General features: G+C 49.7%; 2 protein-coding genes across 4 annotated transcripts in view; one reads left to right on the forward strand and one right to left on the reverse strand.

Moving 5' to 3' along the window:
• The window catches only part of HDLBP (high density lipoprotein binding protein), a 60350-nt gene extending 45364 nt beyond the window's left edge, over window positions 1-14986 (reverse strand). The window contains exon 1 of one of the 2 annotated variants that reach the window (XM_031452620.2): window positions 14846-14986. The gene's annotated coding sequence lies outside the window, so the exon portion shown is untranslated. Of the gene's footprint in view, window positions 1-14403; window positions 14495-14845 lie in introns of those variants that run through there. The other variant, XM_031452621.2, reaches the window with a different exon arrangement.
• The window catches only part of SEPTIN2 (septin 2), a 28730-nt gene continuing 28085 nt past the window's right edge, over window positions 14639-15283 (forward strand). Inside the window, exon 1 of one of the 2 annotated variants that reach the window (XM_010988480.3) lies at window positions 14639-14887. The gene's annotated coding sequence lies outside the window, so the exon portion shown is untranslated. Of the gene's footprint in view, window positions 14888-15131; window positions 15250-15283 lie in introns of those variants that run through there. The other variant, XM_031452622.2, reaches the window with a different exon arrangement.

Here is a 15283-nt window from a genome sequence, read left to right on the forward strand (position 1 = left end):
AAGTAAATATAGAAACAGAATTAGGAAAACACTCATTTTGCAACTGCCAATTGTAGGCTAAATCATGGCCCCCCCAAAGATATCCAGTACTTAGCCCTGGAACCTGTACATGTTACAAATGAATTAAGCTAAGAATATTTTGTTGGGAAGATTATCCTGGATTATACAGGTGGGACCTAAATGCAGTAAGTGTCCTTAAAATCATGCACTTTTAAAGACGGAGGAGGGGCCGCAGGGAATGCAGGAGCTTCAACAAGTTGAAGAAGGCAAGGAATCGACAATCCCCTAAAGCAGCCAGGAGGGGGCCCTGCTGACACCCAGACTCAGCCCAGGGAGGCAGACTTCAGCCGAGTGTGTGGTAGTTTGTGACATCAGCAACAGGAAACTGACCAATGAAACAATGGACATAAGCAAAATGGCTATTAAGCCCATTAGATAACTGGTTGATAAAAAAGGATGTGTTCCTGGCCCCCTCCCCACTCCACTTTTGAAAGAACAAAAACAAACAAACAAGACCTCTGCGGATCAGAGAAATGCATCACACACCACCACAAGCTACAACCAACCAAATCCAGAGTGTGGGAGAAGCCACAGCCCAAACGGCCTTGGTGCTTTTACAGACAAGTGGCACTTTTTTAAAAAAGAGGACAAGGAACTGTCAAAGATTTTTAATTGCCTAGATTTTAATGCAGTGTGGAGAACTTCTTCAGGTTTTGATTCAAACAAACAAAGGTAAAAGCTATTTTGTGACATTTGGAGAAAACTGACACAGAATAGATACTGAATTGTTAACTATTAACACTTTTTAGATATGATTTCTTTAAAACCCTCACCTACTAAAGACCCATGCTCTAAGTATTTACAAGGGACACAAAATGTGAAATTTGCTTTAAAACACTCAAACTCAAAATGAAAAGTATGGCGAGTAGGGGACAAGCAGGGAAAGATAAAATGAGAATGGTAAAATTCTGGCAATTGTTAAAGCTGGGTGACAGGTGTATGAAATACCAGTATTCTCTCCTATTTTGGGATACGCTTGAAAGGTTTCCTAACAAAAAGGCTAAAAAACATCAAAGAGAACTACTCACCAAGGTCTGCAGGACACTCCCAAAGCTGCACTTTGAGGATGAATCAAACTTGCGAAGTTTATTATAAAGAGGAATGAGGATAAATGAGCTAAGCATTCAAGTCAAGATGGAAAGAAAAAAAAAATCAAAGAAAATAGTGTGAATATATAAACAAAAGAAGAACTGGTGAAATAGAAAACAAAAGAAACAAAGACAGCTTAGCTTGGTCAGTCAAAGCCAGAGCTGGCTTCTCTGAAGAAGCGATTCAAAAGCAATGAACTCTCTAGTCTGGCAAAGCCACGGAAAGACCACGAAGAACACACGCTCATGCTGATACAGCACTATCCCTGCCTGGTACTGAGTAAGAACAGTGCTACAAACGGCAGTGACTACACCTCCGGTAGCTCCCAGGGAAACAAGAGCCTCTTTGCCCCAATGGGGGCCCTATAAATTATTTTTGTAGCTCACTGGTATTAATTGGGTTCCAAGCCCATTAGGGGACCAATAAATACAGTCAAGGGGCCAAGGGGATGGGACATGTCTATAAGCCACAGCCAATCAGGGTCCACTCACGCAGCTGGGCCGTTTCATCCAAGACACATGGCTTGTACATGGTGGAAAGGGTGGCTCCCTAGAGGAAAATCAGGGCACGGTTTTGCCTCCTCAAAACAATGAGTGGATGCTTCAGAGAAAAGAGACTGTCAACTACAAATCAGTTTACAAACACATAACAATTATAAAAACACCAACCTAATAAATCCACTCTAAATTTAGAGAGTAATGCACTATGTTCTAGGGATGCAGCAAGGAGTCAGTATTAGGCAACGTATGCACCTCACATTTGTGTCAACAAGTAAACACAGATACATGACGGATAGACGATTATTTAAAAAATGCCCAGGGGGAGGGCACAGCTCAGCGGTAGAGCGCATGCCCAGCATGCACGAGGTCCTGGGGTCAATTCCCAGGACCTCCATTAAAAATAAATAAACTTAATTACCTCCACCTCAAAAAAAGACTGAAAAACGCCCAAGAGACTGATGAATTCAGCATCTATTTCTTACTTCCCAAGGAGTTTAACACCAGGCGTAGAAGGGAATGGCTATCTGAAGACTATTTCCCTGAAGTAAAATACATCATATTTAGTGAAAAGCTAAGATTATCTTATTAAAATAAGTAACAAATCAACAAAGATGTCTACTGTGGTCAAACATGGTCAAACATGCAGCCTAAGGAGAAATAAATACTCAGAGACACAAACGCCACTATTTGTAGATAACCGTCTGTCTAGGAAACCCCTCTATTACAGTGAAAAGCTAGGAAAACTGAAGAAAAGTTCAATGTCAGCAAAATAAACACACAAACCAGATGCCCAAGCCATGAATACGATGCCAAGTCTCATCCTGGGGACTTGTCACAGGATGTCTGCTTTCTCCAAGTTCATCTCCACCCTCAAGGAAATGCCACGTCACATCTGTGGCGGGCTGAGTAACAGCCACCTTAAACATTCAGTCCTGACATCTGGAATGTAAATGTTAACGTATTTGGAAGAAAAGTCTTTCCAGATGCAATTAAAGATTACCCTGGATTGTGTGGGTGGGTCCTAAGTGCCTTCAAAACGGAAGGCAAAGAGATGTAACAAGGAGAAAGCTAGCGGGGAGACGGAGGCAGAGCCTGGAACACCGGACCCCAAGGTGCGCGCGGGCTGTGGGAGCAGCCCCAGAAGCTGCGGGAGGCAAGGAACAGTTCCTCCGCTGGAGCCCAGAGCGGGTGTGGCCGTCCAGATTTCAGATTTCTAGCCTCCAGAGCTGTGAGAGAATAAATTTCTGTTGTTCTAAACTACTAAATCTGTGGTAATTTACCATGGCCCTAGGAAACTAACACAATGTGTCAGCAGGGTTTTTTTTTTTTTTTTTTTTTAAAGACAGTGAAAAAGATTTCCCAATTCACCAAAAAATAAAACCGGTCTAGGTAATTTGCTGAAGAAGAAAATAAAAGAAAAAAGGGCAGGGGGCGGGATTCACCTCAAACAAGCAAAGCACACCACAAAGCAGTGTTAATTAGTACTTGGTGGCTGTGGCTCAGGAAGACGAAAAGGCTAAGTGAAGCCAACTCAAGTGTGTCACAGGGTTACCCCTGGGGACAAGTCCATTTCACGTCAGCTGGAAGGACGCGCTAGCAGCAAACAGAACTGGGCCCATTCCTAATCCACTGTGAAACAAATACAAAGGTTGGTCCCTACCTTATGCCATGTACACCAAGATAAATTTCAGCTGGACTAGGGATCGGACACTAAATAACCCAGCCCTGAGGAACCGTTAAGACTGAGGAGAGAAACCTGTGCCTGGAGGGTGCAAAAGCCACCGAATATACAGGCTGCAGACGCTATCAAGGAAGATACTGATTCCTCTGAGCCCAGTGGAGCTTAAGAACTGTAAATGGTGAAGGCTACCTACCTAACACAGAAGTTAGGGTGCAAACAGGGTTCTCCTGTTTGGAAAACATCTGAACAGGCCAGTATGTATCAACACAGTTCACAGAGGATTAACTAACACTGCCTCTTCATCTCACTCAGTCCTTGCTCCACACCATCAGCAAAGACGAACAACAGGGTTGCAGTTTGCGAACTGGTGAGGAAACAGGCGACTTGACCGCCGAGGGCGTGCAAAATTAGAACGCAGTTTTTCCACACAGTCCAATTCAGTGATGACACTCCACAGAAGCTACTTTTCTAGAAGTAGCCGCACAGGGGCGCAGAAGGCACAGGTGCAACGGGGGCAGGAGGGCTGCAGCAGTACCGTGACTTGCAAAGAACTGGAAAGACAGTGCACCCGTGAGAAAGTGGTGACCAGCTACACAGGGACATGACGCAGTCGCCAGCACTGGAGTGATGCTCAGGCAACAGCCCGGAGAGGCAAAAAGACAGTGTGCAGAGCTTCACTTTTAAAAACTAGGACATGAGTTCCATGTAAGAGGGTGTCCCCACAGCAAGGGTATCAGAGGCTGAGTGAGGTGAAGCGGGCAGAAGGCATCTGTGAAGGAGAGGGGCAGCAACAGGAGACCGTGACTAACCACACAGGTAAACGTGCTAGGGACACTGGCAGCAGGACTGCACTGCTGGAAAAGGGAGCTACCAATGAGGAAAGGGAGAGACTGGAACGAACCCCGGTAATAGACAGAAATTGGAGGTTCTGGAATGAACTCATGTCTTTTCACAGAGATAAAAATAGACAAGAGTGTGTTGTAAATACATGGGCATTTGTATGTCTGTGTGCATGTGCACGTATGTTCACACACACTCTGCATCTCTGACCGTGAAGAAGGTCCGGGTGTAGCAACATCCCAACAATGCACCTGGTGCCAGACTCTGCTTCTCTGAGCACCAACCGTCAACAAATGGAATGGCCTCCTTGAAGAAAAGGCTGGTTTCGGGTCTGGGGCGGGAGAGAAGGAAGTACTGCGAATAGTGGGGACTCACCAGAAGGACACAGGAGCTGGCTGTGAGGGGCGCCCACCGGCCAAACAGGGGGCAAATGAGCGTCAAAACTACGATAACAAAAGACGATGACCTACTGAGTGAAATGGGAAGCCATGCTTATACAGACGAGGAAGCTGGAAGTTTCCCAGGAACAGATGTAAGTCTTACCAATTACAAAGACTTCCCCGTGGAGAGGCCTGGCAGACACCAGCCCAGTAACCAAGTGATCAGGAGACTGTCACTGGTAAGGGACACCCTGAGTTGGTGCCAGCTGACACTATGTGAGGTGGAGAACCCCGCGTCCCTTCTGTTCCTGCCAAAGATGCAAAACCTCAATATAACTGAAAGAAAACAACAGGTAGGCTCACTGTGAGGGACACTGCGAAAAGTAACTGCCTGTAATCATTAAGGCCGGGAAAGCCAAGGGGAGATGGAGTGGACGTTCCAGCTTGAAAGAGATCTGACGACGAAACGTTAACACAGGACTGTGAACTGGATCCTTCTGGTGAAATGCAAACTGATCTCAAGTTAGCAAAGCATTCACGTCAACGTCCTCACTCTGATGGCTGAATGTGGAGGAGGGAGTCTTGTTTGTGGGAAACACACCGAAACATCCAAGGGTGATGAGGTTCCCGTCCCCAAGTCACTTGCGGGGGTTCCGAAGGTGCAGTGCACAGACCTGCACCTGCTCTGTGAGCACAGCGATCACAGCAGCACATCAGAGGGGGCAGCACTACTTCAGTAATCAAAAAATAAACGTCCTAACTTGGAAACAAACACACTGACACAGGAGAGGGGTTGCAAATGACACTGACCATTCAACTTAGCCAAAACTCAATTTTAATTATATATATTTAACGTGAGTTCAACTACTCTGATCAACGCACTCTTCACCCACATTTTATGCAGCGTAACAAAGTTTCACCTCAATTTTACAATGTTTTTGTGATGCAAAAGTCCGTTACATACCATTTTTTCAAAGATCATGAAACCAGATTTTTAAACCATCACAGAGTGTCAAGGAAGCTGCTGATACCACAGCCTTGACATGCTGACACAGTCCGGGTCCCCACGGGTGGGGGAAGCAGGAGGCCTGCGGGAGCCCCCGTCCCCCACCCCCAGTGCTCCGAGAGCTCCTCAGACGCCACGTCCACAGGAAGAGCTCAGGACGCTCCATCCGAGCTGCCCCAGACTATCCTCGCGCAAGAAACAAAGTTGGAGATGCCAGCAGAGGAAGCCAGCCAGGCAGGTCAGGGGAGCGCTGCCCATGGGGAGGGAGTGGTCCTTAGACCAGCGAGGAGACTGACCAACCAGCAATGGCTTAAAAGAAAGGAGAACACTCACAGCACCCCCCCACCCCAGGACTCGGGAGAGGAGGTAAGAAGACAAGTACATTCTGGAGTTAAAATATTGCTGTAAGAAGCCTCCCGACACACACAGGTTCTAAACCAGCTAAAACGAAAACAGCCTTCAATAAAGCCATACATCCACTGACATCAAAAACCTACTCACTATACATGTCAACTGCAGTGAGACCTGCTGTCGAGGGAAGACCCACAATCACCCCGAACCTCCCCCGCCGCCTCCCGCTCCAGGGTTAGCCCGACACTCCCCACGCCAGGGGAACCACTGGACGACATTGAGCCTGGAGTTTTGCACTCTGTCCAGGTCAGCGCGTCCCTGGCAGCCAGGCACACCTAAAGCCCCATCCCACCTCGAACAGGAAGGTGAGACGCACCACATTGCTCCAGAAGCAAAGCAGCTTTCAAAGGTCAGAGGAGAGCCAGCTGGTGCTTTTAAAGATCAGCCCTTGGCACTCCCCCGCAACAGTCTTCCCCTCTGTTGCCCAGTCTTTCAGGGAACTGCACTCACCCATCTCAAGGGAACCGACAATCACCTCCCACACCTGCGGAAACTAAGGGCGGCCCCCAAGGAGCACTGAGCCTGCCGGGTCACCCTGGCTGCAGCTGGCTCTCGTCGGGACATCCCAGAGACCGCCAGGCTGAGCTCAGGAGCCAAGGACCCGGCCCTGCAGCACTGCTGAGCTCACTGCTTGGGCAACAAAGGGGACACAGAACTTTGGTCCCGGGGCGGGAGAGTCAGCTCTAGGTGTAAGCAAATACGTCAAAATAGAAGCCTTGTTTCTAAAGAAAAAAACTGTATTCTTCAAATTATCTCACACAGACTGATTTAAGCCAGTGCCTTAGGACCACTTAACTAATCTTCTGTTTATCAGAAAAAGTCAAAACGGTTAAATTCAGTAATTCCATTTGAAAGGTATCTATAAATGGGTTAAGTGTTAATAAAATTAGAAAGCTTATCAGTGAAATGAAGAGTAGCAGATACATTTGCTACAAAGTAAAATCGATCAGGATCCTGCAGCACGTTAGATTTTCTTCTCGCCTGCCAGCAAGAGCTGGGTGTCCACACCTGTGGTCACCTAACATCTGCGTCCAGGGGTCAGGGCACTATCTGCAACCTGAAGAGCACAAAGTGACGGCGAAATAAATCTGAAGCTCCACTCGACGCACTCAGGGCCCTCTATCTGCAGGTTACAGGACACCATTAAGTGAACATGGTTTGCAACTGTCGGAACAGCGCATCAGAAAGGCAGAAAAGAACACGGAAGTCCTTTCCTCTTTTACTTTTTTTTTTTTTCCAAAGAAAAAGAGTTACAGTGAGGGCAAAAAGCCTTCACGTCTTTGTAACAAGGACCCAGAAATCACACACTGCACCACGAAGGGAGCCCTGAGGGGCAGAACCACTGGAACTACTTCTCAGCAAGTCACTCACCTCAACCCCAATTTCAAAACCAGCAGCGACGCCAACACACGCTCTGCTTCAAAGAGGGCCTCTTCCAGCTCTCCACCTGCACGGCCTCCTCTTCCCTCCGGCCTCGCCAGGCCCCGAGGGCCAGGCCCTCTGAGATGAGGGCGGCTCTCCAGCTCCGCCATCTCCCGCAGGGAGGGCCGTCTACCGTGGCAACCTCTTCAGAGCACAGCTCCCTCCGGGGCCCCCTAGGTAAGCCTCCCCACAGGCATAGCGGTTGCCACACAGGCAGTTGCTCCCACAGCGCCTTCCCTCCCCCAGAACCATGCACCCAGAGCTCTCGGGGCGCTGCAGCCTCGGCCTGGGGGGAGGTTCTCGGCTCCCAGTTCCCATCCACGGAAGTCCAGCCACCCAGGCCCAGCGACGCACAGGCCCGACATGCTGCACTGCCACCCGCGCACCGCAGAGCTTGCCTGGAAGGGCACGATGGTTTACGCTGCAGAGAGAATGATTCACACCGAATGCCTCTGGCTCAAGTGATGTCCTCCCTCAAGAAAGAAACCTCAAGTGGCCCTGGTCCAGCTGCACCGTGTCTACAAGCTTTAAGTGCCACATTGGCCTCATGGCTGGGAAGACAGCATCTCCTGCTCGCAGAGCGCTCTGCGGGGCGCCCCTACGCCTAGCAGAGCAAGGCCGAGCTACTGTTCCACCTCAGAAATCTGGTCCCCAGCTCAAACCACACCTCAGAATGAGATGCTAGAAGGCCAGACAAAGGAATAATGCTGACAGGGGTGACCCAGCACAGGGAGAGGCAGGAGGATACGATGTTCCGAGCGTCAGCCAGCCCCTGGACACCATCTGTGAAGGCCACAAAGTCAATGGTGGCTGAAGAGCAGCAAGTCGAGCTGAGGCCACTTACTTCTTCAGCCAACAAGCCCCTCAGAGCCTCGGCAGCTCAGCACAGAGCTCACCAGAGCCAGTAAAGGACAGGTGTTCAGAATATTCCCCTTTCACAATCAGCACAGTCCTGTCTGTTCAACCCTCCACACACACAGGGTGCTGGCCACAACCAGGACACATGCTGCACTGTGAGGGCTCCAGACAAGTACACGTCCACCAAGGGCTTATCCTGTCCTCCAGACAAAGGCTGAGGGCAGGTAAACCAAGGGGGGACTCACTCTGCGAGACCTGAGTGTTAGTAAGATTACGCCACAGAGGCAGCCAGAGGCGGGAGAGCTGGGTTGCTGCAACAGGAAAACGGAAACACTAGTCCAGCAGGAATGAACTGATCCCCTGAAGGTGGCTGCAGTGGCTTCAGGACCTGGACTTTGATTCATTCACTTCCTTACAGGAAACCTACTGATAGACATGTACTCATGTTCAATGAATCAATGAGAGAGTGTCAAAATTCTAAGAGACCCAGGACAACTTTACCATGCTTATTTTGGGGTAGAATATCTATCTTGCTGCAAAGGTCTGGCCAGCCCCACTACTGGACTAGAAGGATTGTGTGGGTGTAACATTGCCTTCTTGACCCCAAGCTTTAGAGAAGCCCTGGAGATGCTGTAAGAGGAAACACCAGGTAAACTTGTCAAGGCCGAATGTTTAAATGTGTCAACTTCTGAAGATGAGGACCAAGAGAAGGAAGAAATAATTACAGATCCTCACTTCTCTGGGCTCTGCCTCCCGCCCCATAAAAAGGAGCTGATGTTAATGTCTACCTTTTGGTGCCACTGTGAGGATTATGTGAGCTTATGTACAGAGTATTAACCCAGGCCTGGGAGAGTAAGCTCGGGAGGATTTTCTGTTACCTCCCTCCTCAGTACCTGTGACACGAGCGCTCCAGCAGTGCAGGCAACACAGCCTTAACTCAGCCACACCTGCAAGTGGCCTCACCCGCCAGGCTCCACTCTCAACTGAGAAATGGGGCTCATGACCGCTACACCCTAGAGCCCTTTCAAGGAGGGATCCTGTAAAGCAGGGCTTCTCCACCGCAGTGCTGCTGACTTTGGGGATCGTGGGGTCACTGCAGGATGCTGAGAACCTCTGGCCTCTACTCACTACATGCCAGGAGCACCCCCAAGTCACGGCAACCAAAATCGTCTCTAGGCATCACCAGATGCTCTCGGGAGGCTGGATGGCCTGGCGGAACCACTGCTGGAAATAAAGGTCATGATGCCTGGCGTGTAGGAAACAACGAGAAAAAGCTTTAGTAGGCAAAGCTTTTCATATCACTCGTGCGGGCTTAAAACATGTCACATCCTTCCAAACTGGAAAACTAAGTTTCTGATAAACTGAGTTGACCAAGGGGAAAGAAAGAAAGGAAGGAAGAAGGGGAGGAGGGAGGAAGGAAAGAGAGAGAAAGAAGAAAAGAAGAAAAGAAAGCAAACCATCTCAGATTCCTTTCTTATCTTTCAAAGAAGGAGCTAAAGTCCTACAGGTCAAGAAACGCCCAAAGTCACAAGGCCGATTAAGAATGGGTCTCCTGACTCCCAGTCCACTGGAGGACTACCTTTCCCACCTGCACGAACATCTCAACCCTTCGTCCTGTCTGCTAGAAAGGACCAGTGCCCAGCAGTCTGTATCTAAGACAAAGCACTGCTGCATGTCCAACAAGGTCCACGTCCAGGAACATTCAGAGCACCAATTCACACAAACAAAAAGCAAACCCAAGAGCACTTTCAAAAAACTCTTATTTGAAAACAACCCATCCCTGTTGCTCAGTGGCACTTGCTAAGTAACTACTGGCTTCCACATCAGCCACTGCCTGCCTCTCCCTGCTCCAGATGAGGCCTGCTGTCCCCGTCCTGGGGCCTGGGGCACTGCCAAGCCTCCTGGGGGTCCTGCACCCAAGGAAGCACCTGGATGGGACGGCAGGGGCTGTGAGACTACGTTAATGCCGGTTTTACTAGTGGATAGTATGAATGTTAATACTAACCCAAGCTTGCTGCAGTGATGGTCTACCAAGGAATGTGATTTTTAGCATAAAAATATTGTAAAATACAACCACCACAACAACAAAAAAGTAAAAATTGGCAATCCCTCGTAATTCTTCCCCAAGAAATATCCCCAAAACTACTGCTTATCTAATTTTTTCTCTTGTATATATCAACACATGGCTTAAACAAGATAGGATCACATCACATGCACTGGTTCACACCTGTCACACTTACTTCCGTTCAAAAATGCATCATGGTTGTCCTTCTGCCAAGGCACAAATTACCCCCAAAAGAGCTAAGCTATGTACACTCCCCAACATCCGAGTATACCTGCCCCTCTCACCCTCGATAACCGGAACAGTCATGTTATTTTTCCCAATCTGCAGGGGAGACAGCTCTTTGATCATCAGTGAAACAAACACCGCCTTGCTCTCTGGCCACTTGAGTTTCTTAACTGAGGACTGGCCTGCTCACAGTCTCTGTCCACTGCTCCACCAGGGCGCTTCAGCACACATTTAAGACAAAGCAAGATCCACAGCTGGGCTACAAAAAGTGCAACAAACAGAAGGAAGTACGACTTTAAGTGAAGGTCCAATAGCTGAATTCTAGAAAGAGAAGGAAAGTGAACGGGAAGAAGTCAAGCAATAAATCAAGGAAAATGCCCAGCTTTGAACAATAGAAGCTCCTAAATCAAAGAGCCCAAAGGACAGGCAAGACATTAGATGAAACCAGACTCCAGGGGATGTCACTGTGCTGGGTATTTTGAATTTCACAGAGAAAATCCTTTAAGCGTCAAAGAAGAAACAGTCACATACAAAGGCTCAAGAACCAGAACAGCTTAATGCTTCCAGGGTAACAGCACAAGACAGAAAACAGAAGCAAAAATGGTGTCCGAACTCCCACTCAGGGCCAAAGGAAGCACTTCAGACATCCAGGTCCTCAAAATTTTACCTCCCATGAATTTTTCCCCAGGCGACTCTGCGAGGAAGTGCGCCATCAGAATGAGAGGGTAAAAAAATCAAGAGAAAGAGAAGGGTTCCAGGAAACAGAGGGCGGTGAGATTCGCAGCGAGATTCCAGCAGAACGGAGACCTGGGAGAGGTGTGGTCAAGATGAAATTAGTAAAATACTGAACTTGATCAGATCAAATAGTTTAATTTCCTGAAAGCAATTTTAGACAACTGGTGGATTAGGGGTTGAATTTAGTGACAAATACGTAGAAAACAACAGAAAAACAAAGACTCATGAGAACTTGAGGGAAAACAAACTTACCCAGGAAAGGAAAAGTAACCCCATCACACCACTCGGCCTAGTTGGGAATGGCACCACACAGTCATAAGAGACACTACATACTGAACGAGCAAATTAAACGTGCACCTGCTTTGGGCAGCCATGGATCTGTCTGCACAGAGAAGGCAGAGGGGAGAAAGAAAGCGAGAAACCTCACATCTCCACTCAGAGTCAAGAGACAACGTGCGAAACGGGAGGGAAGAGCATTAAATGAGCAAGTCAGGCTCGGACGCCAGAACTGGGAGCAAAGACCGAAGGCATCAGCCAGGAGGCAAGTGTGGGTGCTCTGCAGGAGAGGAAACGTGACTGGAGGAAGGAAACTAGCTTTTCTTCCTTACAAGCATTTCCAGATTTGTTTGACCTTTTGAAAACTATTTGAAAATATAAACTTGATTCGAAGTAAAATTAATTTTTAATTTAAAAATTCACATGAATGCCAATAAAAAATATCACGGGAGAGCACAGCCAGTGCCTTGTTAACAAGTTAAGAGCAGCGTCAAGATGACGAATGCAACACGATGCCCAGACAAGTCTGGCATGTCCTAGCTGTCCTCGAGGAACTTTACTACGCCTGGCCCAACAACAGCTGACTAGGGGCATCACTTCTGAAATCTGATTTTAGAAATACAAAAAGGAGAAAAAGAAAAGGAAGAAAATCTTACTCCAGCCCAAAACAGTCTGTGTAATCAATTTAAAAATACACATAAAAAAAAGTTTAGTTCTTTTCTTTTCCGACACATTGAGGTTCTCTGGCTGTCTTTCTATACTTGGTCAAAAGTTTTACAACATTCATCTTGGACTTTTTGCCACCATAACTCAGCAACTGAATGTCCAGCTGTGTGCTATGTTTCTTCCAGGAGCTTGGCTGTTTCTTAATAGAAGAGGGAAATAACTTTCTATGACCACTAGCCTGTGAGATGGATGTATGCTGAATGGGCCACACCAAACATAAGCCCCACCCACTACTTTAAAAGGTGTTCTCTGTTCAAACCCTCTAGGTAAACAAGTTTCAGCTGGGAAGCACTAATGGCGAACCTACCTGACCCACTTGTGACTAAAGATCTGTTATCTTGGTGGACAGTGTAATCATTTGAAACCCGGTCCAAGTCAGAGTGTCTTAGACAGGACTGATTGAGGGGATGCAGTCCTTCACAACAGGATCTTAGCCAAGCCCTCCACTGTTTGAGATGGTCAGCAGTGAACCACATTCTCCACCACTCACCCATACAGTCCACCAGCTCTAGTTGTCCTGTGTGTCCCCTGCCCCCCGTGCATAAGCTGGTCTTCCTGTCTAGAACACCCCATCCTACCTACTCCACCTGGAAAAACTCTTACTCATTTTCTAAACCCCAGTCCAAGAACCACATTCTCTGAAGACTTTCCACCAGGTAATCACTTCCCCTCTTCCTATCTTCACACCTTGTACATCTTTCCATTAGTGCACTTAGAACACTGTAATCTCTTCCTGTACAAGTGAATCTCCCACACTAGGCCATAAGCTGTTGGAAGAAAAAAAGTCTATGTTCTCTTTACCTTTGCAACCCCAGATCCCTTAACAGTGTTTGCCATATAGCAATTTCCAATCAATTTTTCAAAACAATTTTTTTTTTTACTGTTGAAGAAGTCAAATCATGAGGCCAAAGTTAGACCACCAGAGGCCCCAAACAACAAAACCAAAGGAAAGAACACTTGATGATTCAAGTTCTCCTTCCAGGATGCTGAGAAGTCAGCTGGACCCCCTGGAGAGGGCACGGTGACAGGGTCCAGCTGGGCCTCAAGGTGCCCAGGAATGCAGACCAACTGCATCTGAGGCTGCGCTCCTTACAGTCAATGCACATTTACTCAGGTGACATCAACCACATCAGAGAAGAGGACGTAGGTCCCACAGGGTGCCTGGCACGTAACAGGACTAATGGCAGGTACAAGAATGTTTTACCTCCACTGATTTCAATCGCTTTCAAATTTTGTCTCTCAAGACTTGAGGGGGCAAGAGCGGCCTTCGCCAAGCCTAAAACTCTCATGGCAGGTTGATGGTTGGTGCCTCAGATCGAGAACGGGAAGCTGAAATGATGGAAGCCATTCCAAACCAAACACCGGCTCAACTACTTCAAAACACTGCTTCCAAGCACCCTAATATTAAATGTGCTTAATGAGCTCCGCTTGGGGGTGTTTAGAGTGTTTAAAATGATCAAAATATAAACCTAAGCGCGAGGTTTCATCCGAGACTTCATTGTCCCAGGTTTGCTTCCATAAACGAACACTAAGCTTATTTTGTGGTACATCAGACGAAACCCTAATTGTGACGTCCCCTATCTGAACAGGGCCTTATGAAAGTTACCTGCCAAGACGTGACTGCCGGCCCTGAGGCGGACACCGAGCACACGCGAGCTCAGCGCCCGAGGGCTTAAGGCAGCTATGAAACCGAGGATACCCAAACCCAAGACGGAAGGGTAAGCCCTCCTGCTCCTGAAGACTTCCCCTCGTCCCTCTTCCTCCCTGCAGGTCTTCGCCTGACCAGGAGCACTGCCCACACAGCACTTCGGGGTCGGGGGCACCTGGCGGCCAGGCCGGACGACTTCGCCACTTTCTACAACACCCTCGTGTCCCCTGCGCTCGGGGACAGTCTCCGGTCCCCCTTGCGCTGTCGCCCACCAGAGACCCTGGGAACGTGTCTGCTTCAGTCGGGGTGACCTAGAAAGGCTTCCTGCACGAGGGCACCCGCGCCGGCCTCGCAGCGAGTACCGGGCATCCGCCGGCCTGCAGGCCGCGCCGGGCAGGAAGGACACCCCGGCCGGGCCGGGCGTGTCGCGCTCCCGCCCCGAGCCGCGCCGCCGCAGGGGCTGGGGCGCCCCAGGTCTCACCTAGCGGAAGCGAGGGGCCGCGGCGCCCGCCCTCCCCCGCGGGCGCAGGCCCCAGCCCCGGGCGCACGAAGGCCACGTCCCCGGGGACAGGCGCCCAACTCTATGGTCGCGCACTGGCCCGCCGACCACGGGACCCGCCGCAGCCAATCCAGGCGAGGCCCTGACCACCGAGACGACGGCGACCCACGGCTAGAGCGGCCCAGCCGGGCGGCTCGCCGGCCCCTCGCCGGCCCCGCTCCGGCGCTCCCGGCTCGGTGCTGCCGCCATCTTCCTGGAGGAGCGGATCAGAAGAGAAAGGTCCCCTCCCCACGGTCGCTCCGAACTCTCAGCGTCACCTGCCCTCCCCCCCGTCCGCTTCTCTTCTCCTCACCGGTCATACAGCTCCATCTAAAGAAATGCTCTTCCCCTCATTCTAGTTACCCACAAGGCAAAGACTCATTACCTGTTCCACTCTTAACCAGCGTAAGGGAACCAAGCTCATAAGGTAGGAACTGTGGCGAAACAGGGGCGAGCCGCCATCTTGGTAAAGGAGACGAGGCTACGCTTGACCTCCCCCCACCCCCCAGCCTCTATATGGCCGACCGCCGTGGGAGGGGCATGGAGCCTGCGCAGAGGCGGAAACCGCGGACGAGCCTGCGGCTGCGCACTCGGAAGCCGGTGCATGGGGGAGGGAGGCCAGATCACGTTGGGGCAAGGAAAGCGTTGGCAAGGGGGCGGGGCGACGTGATGACGCCATCCGCCTGCGCGCGGAGCGGGGCGGGGCGCGAGTGGACGGCGGGCGCTGGGCGGGTCCGCGGCGCGGTCAGTCGGTGGGTCGGTTGGCGCTGGTTCTTCGGCTGTTCGGCGGTGAGTGTTTCGCCGTGGTCCCCGCCACCTCGGG

The sequence above is a fragment of the Camelus dromedarius genome, chromosome 4 (genome assembly GCF_036321535.1).
Source record: "Camelus dromedarius isolate mCamDro1 chromosome 4, mCamDro1.pat, whole genome shotgun sequence".
In the NCBI taxonomy this organism is placed as follows: Eukaryota; Metazoa; Chordata; class Mammalia; order Artiodactyla; family Camelidae; genus Camelus; species Camelus dromedarius.